Source organism: Leptonychotes weddellii, chromosome 9 (genome assembly GCF_054177405.1).
Source record: "Leptonychotes weddellii isolate Sample4059 chromosome 9, ASM5417740v2, whole genome shotgun sequence".
NCBI classification, from domain to species: Eukaryota; Metazoa; Chordata; class Mammalia; order Carnivora; family Phocidae; genus Leptonychotes; species Leptonychotes weddellii.
This window is the reverse complement of record NC_138377.1, coordinates 55,994,132-56,012,875: the sequence shown is the minus strand read 5'-3', so window position 1 is coordinate 56,012,875 and position 18,744 is coordinate 55,994,132. Positions and strand designations below refer to the sequence as shown.

General features: G+C 40.8%; 1 protein-coding gene and 1 long non-coding RNA gene across 4 annotated transcripts in view; one reads left to right on the top strand and one right to left on the bottom strand.

The window, feature by feature from the left end:
• Nucleotides 1-17,045, top strand: part of LOC145723457 (uncharacterized) — an 84,106-nt gene extending 67,061 nt beyond the window's left edge. The window contains exon 5 of the long non-coding RNA XR_014148536.1: nucleotides 16,446-17,045. This is a non-coding gene — a long non-coding RNA (uncharacterized LOC145723457). The remainder of the gene's footprint in view (nucleotides 1-16,445) is intronic.
• SPTSSA (serine palmitoyltransferase small subunit A) overlaps nucleotides 1-18,744 on the bottom strand; it is a 975,882-nt gene that overhangs the window by 726,406 nt on the left and 230,732 nt on the right. The window lies entirely within an intron of this gene.

Genomic DNA, 18,744 nt, shown 5'->3' with positions numbered 1-18,744 from the left:
ACAAAATCCTGAGCCAATTGTCTGTCACATTGCCTGCAGAAATCTAAGTTTCTCTGAAATTCTTCCATAAATCTGACTTCCATGACCTGAGTGAGCCAAAAGAGAGCAGCTTGTTATGGTAGAGCTACCAGCCTGAGAGGAGAAACAAGAGTTTAAACCTTAATCTTAACCCACACCCATCTCCTCCAGTCCATAGTCTTGGGACCTGCTACCAAGATGACAGTTTTCATGCTTTGACAGAGGAAGATCACCCCAGTCCTTCTTCAGTGGCCACCACTGGGGTTGGGGATGTGAAGGGGGCTATGAAAAGGCAACAAGAGCAACTCAGGGACAACCACTGGCCTTGTCCTTCCGCGTGTCCCTCCCCACCCCTGCCTGAGCTATGGCCTATATGTGAAATTTGCCCTGCTGACCCTGCCTCTGCCTTGCTGCCTGGTTCCTCCGACTCAATTCTATCTAGGAGTGTCCTCAGCTCCTCCCATGTACTCCTGAGACCGCTGGTCAGTTCAGGGACAGAGAGCTAAGATATTGGAAAGGGCTATCAAGATTAAGGGATCAGCACTCATAGTGTCTCTCCCTTGCTGTTTAAAGAGAATCCTGAATTCCTACAGCTTTTCCCATCCTCCCTCCTCTTTTTTTTTTTTAAAGATTTTATTTATTTATTTGAGAGAGAGAATGAGAGAGAGAGAGCACATGAGAGGGGGGAGGGTCAGAGGGAGAAGCAGACCCCCCACAGAGCAGGGAGCCCGATGCGGGACTCGATCCTGGGACTCCAGGATCATGACCTGAGCCGAAGGCAGTCGCTTAACCAACTGAGCCACCCAGGCGCCCCTCCCTCCTCTTAAAGAGGAAGAATTCTTACTTCCTAGGAAAGAGGCGAAGTGATCCACAAAATAAGATGAAGGGGGCGGGGGGAGAAGGGAAGAGAAAAGAGGGAGCTGTGGGTTTGGTATGTGAGATGTTCCAGAGCAGCTTTCAGAGGCTGGAGGACTGGCAGGAGAAGGAGACAGGAAGTTCTGTCCATGTGGTTTATGAATTGGATCCTGTTTAGTATTCTTAGAGAGATTCTGGTAATGGGGGGAGGGGCAGAGGGAGAGAGAGAATCCCAAGCAGGCTCCACACTCAGCACAGAGCCCGACCCTGAGATCATGACCTGAGCTGAAATCAAGACTCGGAGGCCTAACCCACTGAGCCACCCAGGTACCCCAATAATGATTCTTTTTAAAAAACATTTTTAGTAGCATATCTGCAAAACTGTGTTGCTTTAGATGTGGTTTCATGCAAAAACTAAGTCATATGCCTCTGCTCTCGAAAAAATATAAAAGGAAGCATTTTGAACTCTCTGACATCTTTAATATAGAAAGACAATTATCAGTTCAAAGTCATGTGCTCAGGGTTGCTCTCTCCATTCTTTGATTCCTGGCTTCTTCCCTTTCCTCCTCCCGATATAGACTAAAAGTGGAGGTGAATGGGGCTCCTTAAGGACAGGGAAGATTTCTGGTCCACAGGGAAGATTTCTGGTCCACCAAAACAGGTGCACAACAAATGGTTATTGAATTGAATTAAGAATCCAAGTGCCAAAAAGATTCATGTCATGAGAAGATGCTCACAAAATTATGTCATATAATAAAAGGACATCAAACTATATCATCTAATCTCAATTTCTAAAAAAGAAAAGATGCATATATTCACACACATATATATAAAAAATGAAATAACCAAAATAAGTAGAGTTGAGTAGTTTTGTTTTATGGGGGTTTTTTTGTTGTTGTTATTCGTTGGGTTTTTTTTTTTTGGCCTATATATTATCCAAATTTTCTATTATAAACATCTAGTTTTCCCCCAGAAAACACTCTTTAATTTTTTTGTTATTTTTAATTTTTTTTCTTTTAGGAGACATATTTAGAAAAACGTCTCTACAGCCGACATCAAAGAAATTACTGCCTATGTTTTCTTCTAGGAATTTTATGGTTTCAGGTCTCACATTTAGGTCTCTAATCCATTTTGAGTTTACTTTTGTGTATTGTGTAAGCAAGTGGTCCAGTTTTATTCTTTTGAAGAAAACATTTTTTCTCTCTCTTTTTTTTTTAAGATTATTTATTTTGAGAGAGAGAAAGAGAGGGAGCACAAGTGGGGTGAGGGGCAGAGGGAAAGACTCAAGCAGAGTCCCTGCTGAGCAGGGAGCCTAATGTGGACTGGATCCCACAACCCTGAGATCATGACCTGAGCCAAAATCAAGAGTCAGCGCTTAACTAACTGAGCCAAGCAGAGACATTAATGTCAAGAAAGGAAACACTTTTAAAAAATTTTCTTTTAATTTTAAGTAAACTCGGGGCGCCTGGGTGACTCAGTCGTTAAGTGTCTGCCTTCGGCTCCAGTCATGATCCCAGGGTCCTGGGATCGAGCCCTGCATCGGGTTCCCTGCTCCATAGGAAGCCTGCTTCTCCCTCTCCCAATCCCTCTGCTTGTGTTCCCTGTCTCGCTATGTCTCTCTCTGTCAAATAAATAAATAAATAAATCTTAAATAAACAAATATAAAATTTTAAGTAAACTCTATGCCACAGGGCTCAAACTCACAACCTGAGATCAAGAGTCACACACTCTACCAACTGAGCCAGCCAAGCACCCCAGAATAAAACACTTTTTTAAAAGGCAAGAATATTAAGGTCTGGTGCATTCAGATGATGGGATAGGTCTTTTCAGGAGAGGAAAATAGTCTAAGCATAGACCTGAGAGCCTGAGAAGGTCTCAGGCTGGAAAAAAATTGAAGAAACCACTCTTCATGTTCACTATGGCCACTTCCTAGCAATGGTAGGACATTCTGTGCTGGTGGGTAAGCTGGTTTACAAGAGAGGACAGAGCACTCTTCCTTCAGTAAGGAAAACAGATTTGTTGTTAATCACATAGAAATATAAACCTCTCCAAACCTGAAGAAATATTCCTCTTCAGAACAACCATAGCATTAAGTTTCTTTCTTGACATTAATGTGTCCACTTGGCATTGCATCAACTCATGGAAAGACAGGAGGACTGAAAGTGAAATCAAAAGATGTAAATTTAGGACCTGAACTTACTAGTTCAGGGACATTGAGCAAGTCACTAGTCCTTTTCAGATCTCACTTTACTTGCCATTCAAAGAATGTTGTACAATATGAATAATAAAAGGGAAAGGAAGGAAAAAATCAAAACTAAGAAAAGGTCAGAAGAACAAATAAGCTCCTTTTCAGAGTTTCTGTTTTAGAACATCAATTTGACTCTGTTTCCTGCAATCCATTTTTGTTGCTATTCAGCACCCAACCATCCTTTCTATTAGCCCACTGATCTTCCTTTTGGAGACTGCGCCATTGATCTTAAGAGGGGCTATCCCTCCCACTATGGCTGTCAAAGGGACTAGCTTTCCAAACTGAAGCCTGGCTGATCAGAAGCTTTTCTCAGGACTCAAATCTTAAGTGAGTGACCCAATATCATAGAGATAGTTGAACATCTTACTCACCTTGGTCCAACAGCGTGAGAACCAGTTTCTGTGGCCTCACTTTCCAGAGTGTCTTTCGTGTCTATCTATTTTCCAAACTTGGTCTCAGAGCATTCCGTCTACTTGGGGAGCTCCCCCCTGATTGTATGACATTCCTTAAGTGACAAGTAAGTGAAGTCTGAAAAGGATAAATGACTTGTCCAATGCCCCTGAGCAAGTCAGTGATATAGCAGGGTCCTGAATGTATATCTTTTGATTTAAATATCCTTTCAACAAATTCATCTTTTCTGCCTAAGACAGATAGAATTGATTACTGTGATTTGCAACTAGAACCCCAGCTTATTCACAGGGTTAGAAATAGAAACATGATAAGTTACAAAATTCTCACATCAAAAAAGAGGATATAGACCATTTTCTCACAAAAGACAAGGTTTTCTTGGTACTAAATTCAAAAAGCAATTTCTCAAGGGGGGACACATATGGGAGATGGCATGCAGTAACATAATAGATTATGTACCTATGATGACCAGACACTTTTTGAGAGCCAAGCACTTGGTGTTTTATATCTTGTTTACCTACAGTACCTTGTTCATAATGACACCCAGGATATTTCTGCTGAATAAAGGAATAAATGAATGAGGTAACTTTTTAGAAACTTTTCTCAGCTGGCATTCTCAATTGGTCTTTTATCACCTTTGTCTAGGAGATATACAAAGCTTTCATAAAAACACCTAACAGCCTTTTCTTCCTCAATTCCCACATGTACCTATGAGGATTAGCACTCCCTGCGTGATCACCCACACGGTGGGCACTTTCCTTGTCTCCTGATTCTTCATTATTCCTCTTCTGTCCCTTCCATTCACTAGTCCAAAGCCAAATGTGGAAGCCAACCTGAGATGGAGGCCATGGAGCTCAACTCTGACAACTAGACAGGCAGCATCTTGGAGGTATGGGGCAAGAAGAGCCAATGAGCAGGGGCTCCTGGGTGGCTCAGTCGGTTGAGCGACCAACTCTTGATTTCAGCTCAGGTCATGATCTCAGGGTTGTGAGATCAAGCCCCACGTTGAGCATGGAGCCTGCTTAAGATTCTGTCTCTCCCACTCCCTCTGCCCCTCCCCACTCCTGGCACACATAAGCTCTCTTACTCACTCTCTCTCTCCAAAAAGAAGAAGAAAGCCAATGGGCAGGGGAGTAGGCAAAGCAGGGCTGTTCCCTCAAGCCAGGAGTCCTTTCTCTACATCTCTGGCTCGTTTAATAATGAGATGGAACATTACTTTGAATGCCACCCAGATAACTTCATGGCATTAGAATAAGTAGCCAAACCTAAGGTACTGAAGACTACAAAGTCTACTCGGCAGGGGGGTGGGGGGGATGGGGGGTTGTGAGCCCCATCTGCAGGACATCTGGCCAGGCTGTCATCCTTCTAAGACCTTGCCTTTTTCCAACGCAATTGCTTAAGGAAGTTTGCTTCTTCTCTACTGAGTCATGTTGAGAATAAAATACTCATTTTCTTAAACTGTAGAGACTGTGAATCTTAAAAACTGAACGAATAATCCAATAACATCTTCCATAAGAGTATTTTTTCTCAGGATTGCTGGGCAGTGACCACGAACTGGTAGATTCTATTCACCCTAGATTGGTCATTGCCTAGAGTCCCTGGCAGACATTAGATTCCTGACATAAGTTGTGTTTTCTCAGATACCAAGAAACACCAGAGGATAGAAACAGTACCTTGGAAGGCAAATGTCTTGCCCCCTTACCCCAACCTGCCCTTGGTTTCCTAGGCAAGCTATGTGCAATTAGAGAGGACAACTTGCTCAAATATAAGGAACATGGTGTCCTAACAGGACTGTGACCTGCCCCACCACAGCCCTGTTTTGCATTGAGAAATGCAAAGAAGCAACTCCTCCTTTTGCCTGAAGCCAGTCCCCATAATAGAGTCAAATTGTTTCTATCACCCCTGATGCAAGACATCAAGTCACTGAGAGTGGCTAGAGAAGCAATGGAAGCAATTCAGCTTGGTAGGATCCACATTTCACCATCTCCCTACTATCAAGTAATGTAAAAATATGTTCCAATAGCATCAGGAAAGCAAAATAGTACAGAAGGTCTGAATTAAAGCCCATTAGTTCATTAGCATTTCCATGAATGGCTAAGCAAGTTCCTTCCCCCTTCCCACGGCCAGAGATTCATCGCCATTGCTTGAGTCTTGTTCACCAAGTCAAGGTAGTTCTCCTTAGAGCAGCTACTGCAAAAAGGGAGGAGGCCAACCAGAGGTAAGGCCACCAGTGGCCTTCAGTAGAGCCTCGAGGGCTTACCCTTTGCTTTTCCTATTAAGCACGTATTTAAACTGTAATTTACATGTTCAGCTAAAGTCCAAGGACTGCCTGAGCCAAGCCTATTTTAAGCATGTGATAATGAAAATTAGAATTACTCTTTGTCTAGCGTCTCTCAATTTCCCAGGAAGGGAGAAAATATACTCTTCCTTGGTGGCCTAAGGATGCAAATTTACCTACTCGGCCCCCAAAGCTATTACTTTCACATATTTCCAGGCATACATCCCTCTCAGTAATATTTTTCAGAAAGCAAAGCTTTAAACAAGTAGGGGAAAAAAAAAACTTGCCTGAACACATGACAATTTTATAAATGTTGAGTTAGGTTAGCTCTCAGGTGTCTGGGAAGTTGGGTAAACATGGGCCAATGCTCAACAATCATGTAGCTGTGGTTTTTCTGTTCAAGCCAGAAGATGACAGACGTCCTTAGGCAGCGTTTACGTGGTCGCTCCAATTTCTTCTCACAAAGGAATCAAAATGAAAAGGCAAAATGGCATTTTAAGTGCATTGTTTGACAGGGCTTGGGGAGACGGAGTGGGAGCGGAAGGTGGGAAGAAAAAAGGAACAGAATTATACACCTGAACACAGAGTCAGAAAGCACTTGTCGTCGCGGCCACTTTAACCACTAGCCCACACACGAAACCATAATAACCACTCAGTGAACCGGAATGAAAGACAACCCAAAAAGTGGTGTCCAAAGAGAATCTTGACCTGCAATAGTTTGCATGAGAATCTACTTCTTTAAGAGCTTTATCAGGCTACTGCCATCTTCAAAGGACATCAGCATTATCGTCACAATCCTAAAATCAATTTGCAACAGGCACTTGAAGCTCTCCCAGGGATGAAAAAGGTGTGATTTGCTTGTCCTTCCCTACTGACCAAGTTTTGATTTTCTAAAATACTTCCCTACCTTGAAGGTGGATTTCACAAAGTGGCCCAGTTACAATTCTTTTCCATTCGGAGCGCCTGATACATAAGTATATATAATGTGCTGTTCAAAGAGCAAAATGGAAAAGTGTGGCTGGGATGGCCAACAGGTCTATGGCCTAGAAGTTGTAGGGCAGGACAAGTGCAGCCTCTCTCTCAATGCCTCTTTTCCATCCCCTACTCTGTGTCCAGGACATCCTCAAAGTTCCATGGAAGTCACTACAGCTCTTCCCCAAAACTGACACTTTAACACCAAGATTCCAAAATCATACTGAGGAACATGCTGTAGAACCAATGTTCTCTGTCTTTGCATCTTGGATTGAGTAGTTCCCAAAATAAGCATTTAAACAATACGGGGCCACTCACCCACACTTTGATTAAGTCATTCTCACACTCTCACTGCAAGTGCATATCATTATGCTCAATCAAAAGACCATGAAACTGAAGCTGGGAGAGGTCCGCTGTTTTAGTTAAGGTCACACACCAATGTATGGCAGAGCTGGGCTGAAATCCAGGCCTTCTGACCCTTTCTACTACGTCATACTTGTCTCTCGAATTTGTAACAGAATAGTCAAACCTAGGAACAGTGAAAGTGCAATAATGGTCCCATTCGCTTGCAGGATTTCCATCTAAATCAATGGAGGAAAACTCAAAAGCCTTCAGGGGCCATATCCTGCGGAGCCCTGGAGAACTACGGAGCTCCAGCGCCATTTAAAGAGGCAGTTGCTACACAGTTCCAGCTCAAAGTTGCCAGAAGAACAGGGATTTGGCGGTACCAGGGATTCCAGTTTTCAATGGAAGCAAGCAATCTGAGAGTGTGTGTGTGTGTGTGTGTGTGTGTGTAAGAGAAAGAGAGAAATCACCTCATTTTTTAATGTGGGCAATTAATGCACACATTTTAAATAGCTGTGTAGACCAAACACATCTTTAGGATAAGTCTGGTCCCTGGACCTAATTTAAGGGGATGGCAGATGAAAGGCAGGTCAGTTGCTATCCTTGCTTGGGCCAATTATTTCCCTAACAGAGAACACCAGCCCCACTTTCAAGGTCCTTCAAATTCCCCTCCATGTTTGATGAGGTGGTCTGCTTTTGGGAGCTTCTCCTCCCTGCTCATTGCAAGTCACCTTCTCCCAGGGGAAGCCCGTCTAGCACAAAAAAGTCTAGTCCTGTGATCTAGACACTGGCTCGCTGCTGCCATGTGACCTGGCTGAGCCTCAGTTTCTTCTGCTGGAAGACCTATGATTTCAACATTCAATGGAGCAATGTCTTTTGTAGACTTTACAGTGTCATGCAAATGAAAGGTAGTGACCACATGTGAATTTCATTCTTATCAGGACTTGGGTGGCCCCACACGAAGCTTTCCCCCACTCTCCTGAACTGCTTAACACTCAGGATCTATGCCATTCACCGCACATTTAACCACGACCTGCCTTGTGTCATCTGGTGTTGCTATTAACTCTCCTGTTTTCAACTCTTCCCACAAAAGGTTTTTATTGCCCCAGGTAGACTGCAAGCTCCAGAAGGCAGAGATTAGCCCCGATATTTCCCAGTGTCCACATTAGCACCTGCCTATTGTGATCATCACCAAAAATATGCTGACAACATTAAGTAGACACACTGCAGATTCTTAGATGGTCTGCATTCACTTTTTCCTCCTTTCCAGTCTCGGAGAGGGAACTGGGTCTGTTGGAGAATAGACTGAGGGGTGACTTAGAAAGAAACCATGGCAAGGTGGATATGGAGGAAACCAAGAAAGAAAAGTTTTCATCCTACATAGGCCTCTGACTGATACTGGGAAGTGACCTCAGGGGACTTAGTCAAAGGTGAGGGAGACAGAGAGGTGAAATAGGAATTCTGGATCCAATAAGGACAGGATGGAATGTTCTGTGTTTCTTCCCCATCTTACCCTTTCCTCCCACCATTCCCTCATGGAAAGCAAAGGAACAAAAAGCAAAACCACACCAAACCCAACCCCAAAACACAAACAAGAGGATGAGACAGGGCATTCCAGCTAGAGGTAAGCTCAGACAGAGGGATGAATGAGGGGAAGACCACCACAGAGCTGGGACCTTGCCCTTCTGATGCTCCCGGCTTGCTGCCCTGACCTTCCTCAGTGTCTGGATGACTGGCAATCCTGTTACCCTCATTCCTGGGACCTGCATCTTCTAGCACGCAGATGAGAGAGCCCTGGTGTGATGATATGATGCCCAGTGTGATGTGGGAAAGAGAAGATCAGCGACACACCCATGACTATGATGACACCCTTGGACAAGTGCCAGTTAGAAGCATCTTCACACAAATGCTGTGACTACAACTTCAGATTACATGTCAGATAGAATTGGCTCTACTTCCTGTTTTAACTTTACAATCTGGATAATTACTAGGGCTTATTAAGTTCTTCCTTGTTGGCTGGATTCTTGGGCTTTCCCAACTGGATTTTAGTTTTACCGATACTATTTAAAAAAAAAAAAATCTGATGAACCTAAGTCTTTCAGTGGCTCAACCGTTCTTTCCCAATCTCAGGTTTGAGACTTGCTGAGTCAAACATTTACTGTATTGTGTGCACCTCTTCCCCCATCTTCCCGTTCAGCAACAGCTCAGTTCCTTGTGTACCTTTCCTCTCCTCTCTCTCTTATACACATCTACAATATAAGATTTTGATTTAGGAATCTACAATAGAAAATGTGATATTTTACTTGTCTGTGGCCTAATACTGATAGGAAAATACTTGTCTCAGTATACAATATAGGCAAATATTGCTTGACTGTCTCTCCTTTTACAGCATAGATAGATAGATAGATAGATAGATAGATAGATAGATAGATGATAGAGAGATAGATAAAAATAAATACAGTGGGGCGCCTGGGTGGCTCAGTCATTAAGCATCTGCCTTCGGCTCAGGTCATGATTCCAGGGTCCTGGGATCGAGTCCCACATCGGGCTCCCTGCTGAGCAGGAAGCCTGCTTCTCCCTCTCCCACTCCTCCTGCTTGTGTTCCTGCTCTCGCTGTCTCTCTCTGTCAAATAAATAAATAAAAAAATCTTTTAAATAAATAAATAAATAAATAAATACAGTGTCCTCAGAGAGCAAAGAAAGGGCTTATTCAAGCTTATATTAGCTTGAACCCTGGGATTAAACCCATTTGTCCCAAATTCCAAGCCATTACTCTTCCCCATATTCTACACTGGACCCTTGGAAAGTACCATTGCATTCACTTTTATGCCACTCAAGGCAGACAATCCCAGCTGCACTTCTGGAAGGAAGTGTGAACAGGGGCTCCTAATCCTCAGAAGCTGTTCTGCCCTTGCTTGCACCGACTGCTGGCTGTGAGAACATCCACCCATCTGTCCTCCACTCCCAGTGGCCATTGGCTCCTTGCAGTGGGTCCATAGTGGGACACTCTACAAAGGAGAGGAAGTGCTAGCTATAGCTCTGTAGAGGGCAACTGAGTATCAGCAGGAGGTTCATTCCCCACAGGAAAAGCAGAACCTCACAGACCTGGTCAGGGATCTCTTTTCCTCATCCTCCGCACAATACCTCTCCTCTCCCCTCTCAGTTGCCTTTCTGGTCTTTCAGCTGTTTGCTGTTATTTTCTTTTAAATACATTTCCCCAATATACCTACTTGTTATTATTTTTATAATTTTGATTTTTATCTTTTTATTTCTCATTTTCTATTTTCATTCTTGAATCGCTCTCAGTATTTTCACTTTCCAGTTCATGGAGTATTTGTATTTTGTCTCAGACTTTATCTTCTTTGCTTTTTATGTTTTTAACCTTTTACCTCATTGATTTATAGCCTATCTTCTATTTTAAACCTCATCCACTCTGTCTTGTTATTTTAAAAAGCTTAACCTTCTACCTTTATTGGACTTGTGAGCTTATTTTTAACTGCTTGTTTACTCCTTTTTTCTCTTACACTCGATTTTCCTTTTATTTTTTTTATGGCTTCCTAAGTTTCTACTCTACCACCATGTAAAAGGTTTTCATTGGTTTTAGCATTACTCAGCAAGAAGTGCAATAGGGGAGAACTCACACCGTGAACAGATTTCAAAGGCCTTTTTCCCTTTGGCTTTCTACACACCCCCTGACTTTTCCTTAAATTAACCTAATTTTAAGGATGGCTTTTAAAATGCAGCTGTTAGGAAGGGAGTTATAAATATGGAAAGGGAAACCTAGAATAAAGCCCATGATCCTGGAGTAGTACCAGAGGTAGTAGTACAAACTCATGGCATATATGTGTATATGTGTGTGTTCTACATATATTTACTTAGATACACATATATATATGAAATATATCATATATGTATACACATAAATACACAATGTATTTATTTCATAGCTCTGTCTGCTGACAAAGCAATAAAACCCCAGTAATGATGAGCCTATCTACTGCCCAGAGCTGGGTTTCTAAATGTCATTCTCCATTAAAAAGAAACAGGACTCCTTGGAGAAATGAATGCTTCCAGGGCTGAGGCAAGGAAAGTACAAGATAAACCTGAACTATCTTGCTGTGTCCAAAAGAAAGCTCAAATAATGATGCAGATATATCAAAAGAACAGTGGACGCAGTTTGGAGGAGTTCCCACTGGCCAAATCTGGGACATTCTGACTATCAAAATAAATAATGATGGTAATAAATTATAAACCATTGAATAAAAGAACCCATGAATCCATACAGGAACAAATAAATACATACATACATGATGGAAAGTTCTTCCTTACAGTAGAATGCCAACTAATAAATGTAGAAAGAATGATGGAGATAGAAAATCACCATTTTGCAGCTATCATAATAATAACTAATTCAGGCAAGAACCATTAGTATATATAAAACTACTGGGTAAACTGTTGAGAAGAATAGGATATATACATAGCCTCAAAATCTCTCTCTACAAATCGCTTTCTAATTTCAAAGGGGAAATATTAATTTTACAGTGGAGAAATTTGAAAGACACCAATTTTAACCATATGCCTTCTGCCATTATGCTCTGTGAAGAAGAATACAATATCACTTCTGTAACATTCCTATTGAAAATACATAATCTGAATCTAATCATAAGGTAATATCAACTAAACTCAAATTGAAGGTCTTTCTATAAAATAACTGGCTGTACTCTTCCAACTATGTCAAGGTCATTTATGACAAATAAAGACTAAGGAACTGTTCCAGATTAAAAGAGACTGAAAAGACATGATAACTCAATGCAATATGTGATCCTGGTTTGGATCCGGGCAAGGCAGGGGTGCATATAGCTATAAAGGACACTATTGGGACAATTGACAAATTTCAACATGGACTATCAAGGAGATAATAATAGTGTACAAATGTTGGGGTGCCTGAGTGGCTCAGTCAGTTGGGTGTCTACCTTCAGCTCAGGTCATGGTCCCAGTGTCCTGGGATTGAGCCCCACAAAGGGCTCCCTACTCAGCAGGGAGTATACTTCTCCCTCTGCCCCTGCCTGGTGCTCTCCGTGCTTGTGCTCTCTCTCTCTCTCTGTCAAATAAATAAATAAAATCTTTTTTAAAAAATAGTTTATGAATGTTAAATGTTCTGATTTTGGGGACTGTGCTATGATTATGTAAAGGAATTACTTTGTTCTTAGGAAGTCACACTGAAATATTTGGGGATAAAAGTCTATAATACCACACTAGCCAAATCTGGGACATTTGGGACATCAAAATAGATAATGATAATAATGAATTACAGTCCAGTGAATAGAAAGAGGAATCCATGAATCCATATAGATATAAATAAATACATAAAAGGAAAGGGACAGCTCTTTCTTACAGTAGAAATCCCTCGAATGGCTCAGAAATTGTATGTGTGAGTGAAAGTACACACACAAGTGACAAAGCAAATGGAAATTATAACAGTTGGTGAATCTCAGGCAAAGAGAGTTTGAAGGCAGCGTACCAGCACCAGGTACTCAGATGGAAAGGAAGGTCGGCTGATTTGGGGGAGGAGCTACGTCGCACTGAATCTTCACTTCACTTCACTTCACTCTACTCTTGTGGAAGGAAGACAGCGAAGGATTCTTTTCTGGGCTCCACTCTCCAGCCATCCTCTAATACATTTCTTTCCAGCTTGTTCCATGTCCCTCCTCAGTAAGGTCACAGCAAAAGTCAAACTCTTGTAGAGTACATTGCCTTTCTTTTTGTTTTTGTTTTTTGTTTTTTGTTTTTTTAGAGAGAGACAAAGAATGAGAGAGAGAGCACAAGTAACAGAAAGGGGCAGAGGGAGGAGAGAGAGAATCTTAAGCTGAGCATGGAGTCCAATGCAGGGCTCGATCTCAACCCTGAGATCATGACATGAGCCAAAATCAAGAGTTAGTTACTTAACCAAGTGAGCCACCCAGGTGCTCCTGAACTGCCTTTCTCTATGAGAGCTATTGCTGGCCAGAATGGGGACTATTTCAACTGTTTAAAAAGCATCATCAATCATGCCTCTTTTGGCCAGCTACAACACAGATCCACACAGGAAATCAGGAAGGCCTGTTTTAATCCAGATCACAGGCCAATGTCATCCCTGGAATACTTCTCAGTGTACAAGATGATGGCTGAGGCAGGCTGTCTCAGATCTACCATCTGGCTTCTTCAAGGAAAAAAAAGATGTTATGGAATAGATGAGTCCTGAAGGACAAGTCAGTCAAACTTCACAACCTTGGCTTCAGTGACAATGTAACTTCCTGACCCACATCTCTTGTTAGATCCTCTTACAGGATTCCATTGAAGGTCACTCTACCATCTCTCACACCCAGTTTTAGAAAGTGGTTTTCCTCTCAGTTCTTTCCTCTTTGACCAAAGAATGAGACCCTCAGGCCACCCAAACCCACTGCCAACAGACATCATACTCTCTGGGGAAATTCTTGACTCCCTGCACAAATTACTCAGCACTGAGCCCCACCCTGGTACCTGACCCAGAAAATCTGAAGCGTTCCCTAATTCCAGAAATTGGTTGGCGCTCCACCTTGGACTGGATGAGCTTGACTTGCAAGATGTGAGAAAAGCCAGGTCACCTGAAGAAACAGCTTAACTGGTGATATGCTCTAAGTCTTCAGTTGCTTTCCTTTGGGCTTCATGAGGTCCCTGGTGTTTGCCACTTAATGAGTAAGACTCTTCTAGAAAGATAGTAATGTGGCAAAGGTAACGAATTGAATGTGTTGGCTTTTTAAAATGGGTTCTAATATCTTGTTGTAAGAAGCCTCCATTTTAAGACATTAATCTCTCCACATTAGTGTTTTAAAGTTGGAGGACTGTTAGAGAAAAGAGGAACAAGAAATATATACCCTCAAAATATTGCTCCACACATAATACTTATTAATTACAAATGGAAAATACAGTAACTTTACAACAGAGACATCTGGAAAATACCAACTCAAACCATGTGACTCCTAATATGATGTATGGGAAGAATACAATAACACTTCTGGAATCTTCAAAATGGGTGAGATCTTCTTTCTTCTTATCTCTAGGCTACTTTTGAGCTCCACTGTTCATATGGCTGGAACCTATTCTTTTTAGTCCTCATCAATCCCTTTTGAAGTTGGACATCATTTGTCCTGACCTCTTGCCCACACTCACCTTACCTATCCCCAAAGTTCTCATTGTTTTGCTCTCCATATGATCTTTTTGTTACGTTGTTTAAATCTCAAATATTCTGTATCTTCCATGGCAGAGTTGGTTGTCTCTAAGACTCTAGACACCAGGATTTGTAGTAAATGAAATGAGATTCTGCCAGGAATCATTTAGTAATGAATGGGTTACTTTCCTGTGGTTTGAGGATGTTCCTTTAGAGACTCACTAAAATTTATTATGAATAGAATGTGGTGGTACTAAGCAATAGCTTATAGAAAAAAAAATTAAAGAAAAATTTTACTATATGTCTTCCCCAAAGGTTAGAACCAAGTATTATATTAGAGCCAGGTCTTGTTTACTTACTATTATCCTTAGAGTTAGCTTAGGACAGGTAGAAGGAGGCAATTTTCCCTAAGTTTTAAGTCTAAGTATATCCACCCTGAAGTCAAGTCTGCACTCAAACTTTTCTGAGTTGGTTAGGAAGTCTGGGGATGAAGAATAAGTTGAGGGGCTTTCATCTTCTTCTGGTGGTCTGTTGCCATCCTATGACCTTTCAGAACTTGGCCTCAATGCCTAGAGGAAGAAATTTCTTTGCTCCCTTCCTTCCAATTTCTTTGCTCCCTCCCTTCCTTCCAATTGGTTGCTAATAACTTAAAACCTGCCTCATCCACACTGGGTTTCAACCACATGAGACTTTCCCTTCCAGTGCCCATTATAGAATAATTAAAAAGAGCTAGGGACTGCTAGACAGGAAAACCAAAACAAAATGAAACAAACAAAACTGTAAAACTTACATCATGCTAATCAGAAGAACTATCTGGGAGTTTTCAAATTTTAAATATTATTAAAACATCTTACCACATTAAAAAATACTTTATGATTAATCTATGTGATAAGATCAGAGATTGACTATTAGATGTGGAAATGAAGGCAGATTCTGGAACATTCTTATCACAGCAATTAATTTGATGAATGTGGTCTTAGAAATCCAGGTTTTGCTCAACTCCTGAGCTTGTTCTCCTTGCTCTAAAAACCCAAGTGACTTTGTAGATGTCAGGCTGCTTTCTTGCTGGATCTAGGTAGTGCTCCTTGTATTGAACAACTGATTTGTATAAAGAAATCTAACCAAATAAAGTACCCAAGGAGACTATCTGCCCCCAGAACTGTTAAAGAACTGCTTGGAAGAATATGCTCAGGTCACTGTTTGTATATCTTTATTAACTCCACAAATATTCTATCACCCAGCTAAAACCATTGTGAACTCCATCACAGCTTTTAAAACTGTCTCAACTTTACTATTCCCACATTATAGAATCAGAGTGTTAGCAAAGGTAGTCCCCAAAAGCAAGATGGTGGTGCCCCCTAGGTATAATGTCTCAAGATCAAGGAGGAGGCCATTTTCTTGACCATCACTGCCAAACCCTGAAAACCCACATGGGCAATGACCACTGGAAGGGCCCCACTTTGCAGCAGGACTAACCTTCCCCTAACTGCCAAGAAACTGAGAGAAGCAAGAAATGCCCCCAGGCTTTCCAGTGCTCTCCAGCTTCCACTCACACCCAATCACACCACCAGCACTTCCTGTTAGCTGCAGCTGAACGCGATGCTTCTGCGCTGTCCAAAATGTCACCGAGAGCTTGTGTGCTGGACGGACTCAGCTGAAGAGGGCTGCAGGTTGTGACCATAGAAAAGGACTCTACAGATAGCAGCATGCTTGTTTCCTTCTCAATAAACTACAAGTTTAGGTGCAACAAGCCAATAGTTTATTCAGAAGTGGCCTTTAGGCATAGTTATTCCACTACTGATCATTGACAAACTCTGTATTAACTTATAAATAAGTATCTTCAGAATGGTACAAGATTGTGTGTGCTCTTTTTGGATTTCTTCTTTATATTTCAGTAGATGAGAATTGACTGTGGATAAAGATCACAAGGTCAATATACTATTGACCCTCATTATCGATGCTTAATGAGAACCTGCTCCTTAATCCACTGTCAGAGCTAGGATCTATAACTGATCAGGTGGAAACTGTATGTATGAAAGATGTTTTACTGTTTTCTACTTGTTTTTACCTTGTTTTCTACTTGTATATATGTATATAAACATGTATACCATTCTTTTTTTTTTTTCCTTTTTTAGAGAGAGGGAGAGAGAGCATCCCAAGCAGGCTCCACACCCAGCATGGAGCCTAACACAGGGCTCGATCTCATAACCCTGAAATCATCACCTGAGCCAAAATCAAGAGTTGGACACCTAACTGACTGAGCTTCCCAGATGTCCCACGTGTATACCATTATTGGCTGGGCTGGATATGTGCCTTGTCATGGAATAGAGAAGGAAAAACACTCTCACACACAGATCCTATCCTTTCATCATTTGGAATATAGTGGCCTGCTATAAAATTACTGCCACAAAGAAGGGTTACCTACAAGTCAATTACTCTAAAATAAAGTCATCATTTTGGGTAGGCATCTCACTTACATTTGGATTCAGGAGCCAATGTACCTGGGTTTGAATCCCACCTTTGCCACTTACTAGTTACATGACTCATCTATAAGATGAGGATGTTAACAGTACCTGTTCCCTGTGATTGTTCTGAAGATAAAAAATGTAAGTTTATGTGACGTACTTAGAACAATACAGCACATAGTAAACCCTATGTAAGCATTAGTAGTGATTATTGTTATTTGACTGGAATGCAGAATAGTCAATTATCCAATATGTAAGTTAATTCATTTAGGTACCTATATATAGACATTTCTTAATAACGAATTTATTGCCAAGGTGAGAATTTTCAATAGCTGATTCAACTTTTTCCCAAACTAAAATGAGTGCAGCCATTGGGCTATTGACCACACTTTTGGCTGTGTGCTGCTCCTTACCCAAAACAACTCAAGGACAGATGCTTGGCCATGTCCTCATTAAGTATTTCTTAGCCCACGTGGAGGCAAGGTGGTCTTCTATTTATGCTCTTCTAGTTTCAAAAGCATGCAACTACACAGCTGTATTCCAGGTACTACCCATAGAGTATGACCTCACATTCACTGCTCTCAAAATGTATCAGAAACTCAACTGGAAAAACATTACTTATGAACGTTTGCCTGAAGGATATCAAACTCTTCAAAATGATTAAATAATAATAGTAATAATAATAATCCTATAAGGATTTTTATGAAAAGGTATCCTCTCAAAAAGAATTCAAGGAGAAATTTTCTTTCTGGACTCAGTATCAGAAATGATAATAAGACACTAACATTCACTGGGTGCTACTAAGAACCGATTAATTTTCAAAGTACTCTTTGTGTATTAACTCATTTAGTCTGTGAAACACTTCCATGAGGAGATAACATAGTTATCTTTGTTTTACAGGGAGAAAACTGAAACACAAAGCAATTAAGTAACTTGTCCAAATTACACAGCTAGTAAGTTATAGAGACAGGATTGGAACTCAGATAGTCTACCTCCGAGGAACAGTCTCCGAACCACCACCCTTTACTGCCTCTTGGAGAATTTGCCTGCTCCTGAACAGCCAATTTGGTTTTTTGTCTCATGGATTTTGGTGAATCATGAAATTAATTTGAATGCATTCCTAGGAATTTCACAGCCAAATTCCTAGCTATTCAAGAGATCTTATGGCATAAATTCTGCATCACAACCTAAATTCTAACTTTTATCTTTTATTATTACATTTTTCCTTTGTCTCATTATCCTTATCCACTTATGAAAATCATGTGTGCCTGATATCAACACCTGTCAAGAACAGTAAGGAAAGGAACATTACAAGCCAGTCTTACTCATGAGCATAGATGTAAAAATATTAAAACCACTAACAAACTTATTTAAGCAATATATAAAAAAATCATAATCAGATTGGATTTATCTCAGGAATACAAGGATGATTTATCATTAGAAATGCATGAATAATAAAATTCATCATATTAACAAATTAAATGAGAAAAACAATATAACCACCTGAATTCATGCAGATAAAAAAGTATATAATAAAATATAGCTTCCATTCATAATAAAAAATTTTAACAAACTTGGAATCAAAGAGAAGTGTCTCCCTTCTATTAATAAAAAGATTTTAACCATAAGCCTACAACAAACAACATATTATCTGTGAAACATTTAAAATACCCCCTTTGAGATTAGGAACATGACAAGGGTTCCCATTATCCCCCTTTGTATTCAACACTGCACTGTGCCTAGTCAACAGAAAAAGGCAAGATAAAGAAGAAATAAAACAACCATTATTTAGTGATGATATGACTGCATATGCAGAAAATAAGAACTCTACAGGTAAATTACCAGAATTAATAAGAACCAGTATGCAAAAATCAAACACATTCTACATAGCAACAAAAACAAATAAGAATAAAAATTTTAAGGGGCACCTGGGTGGTTCAGTTGGTTAAGCGACTACCTTCGGCTCAGG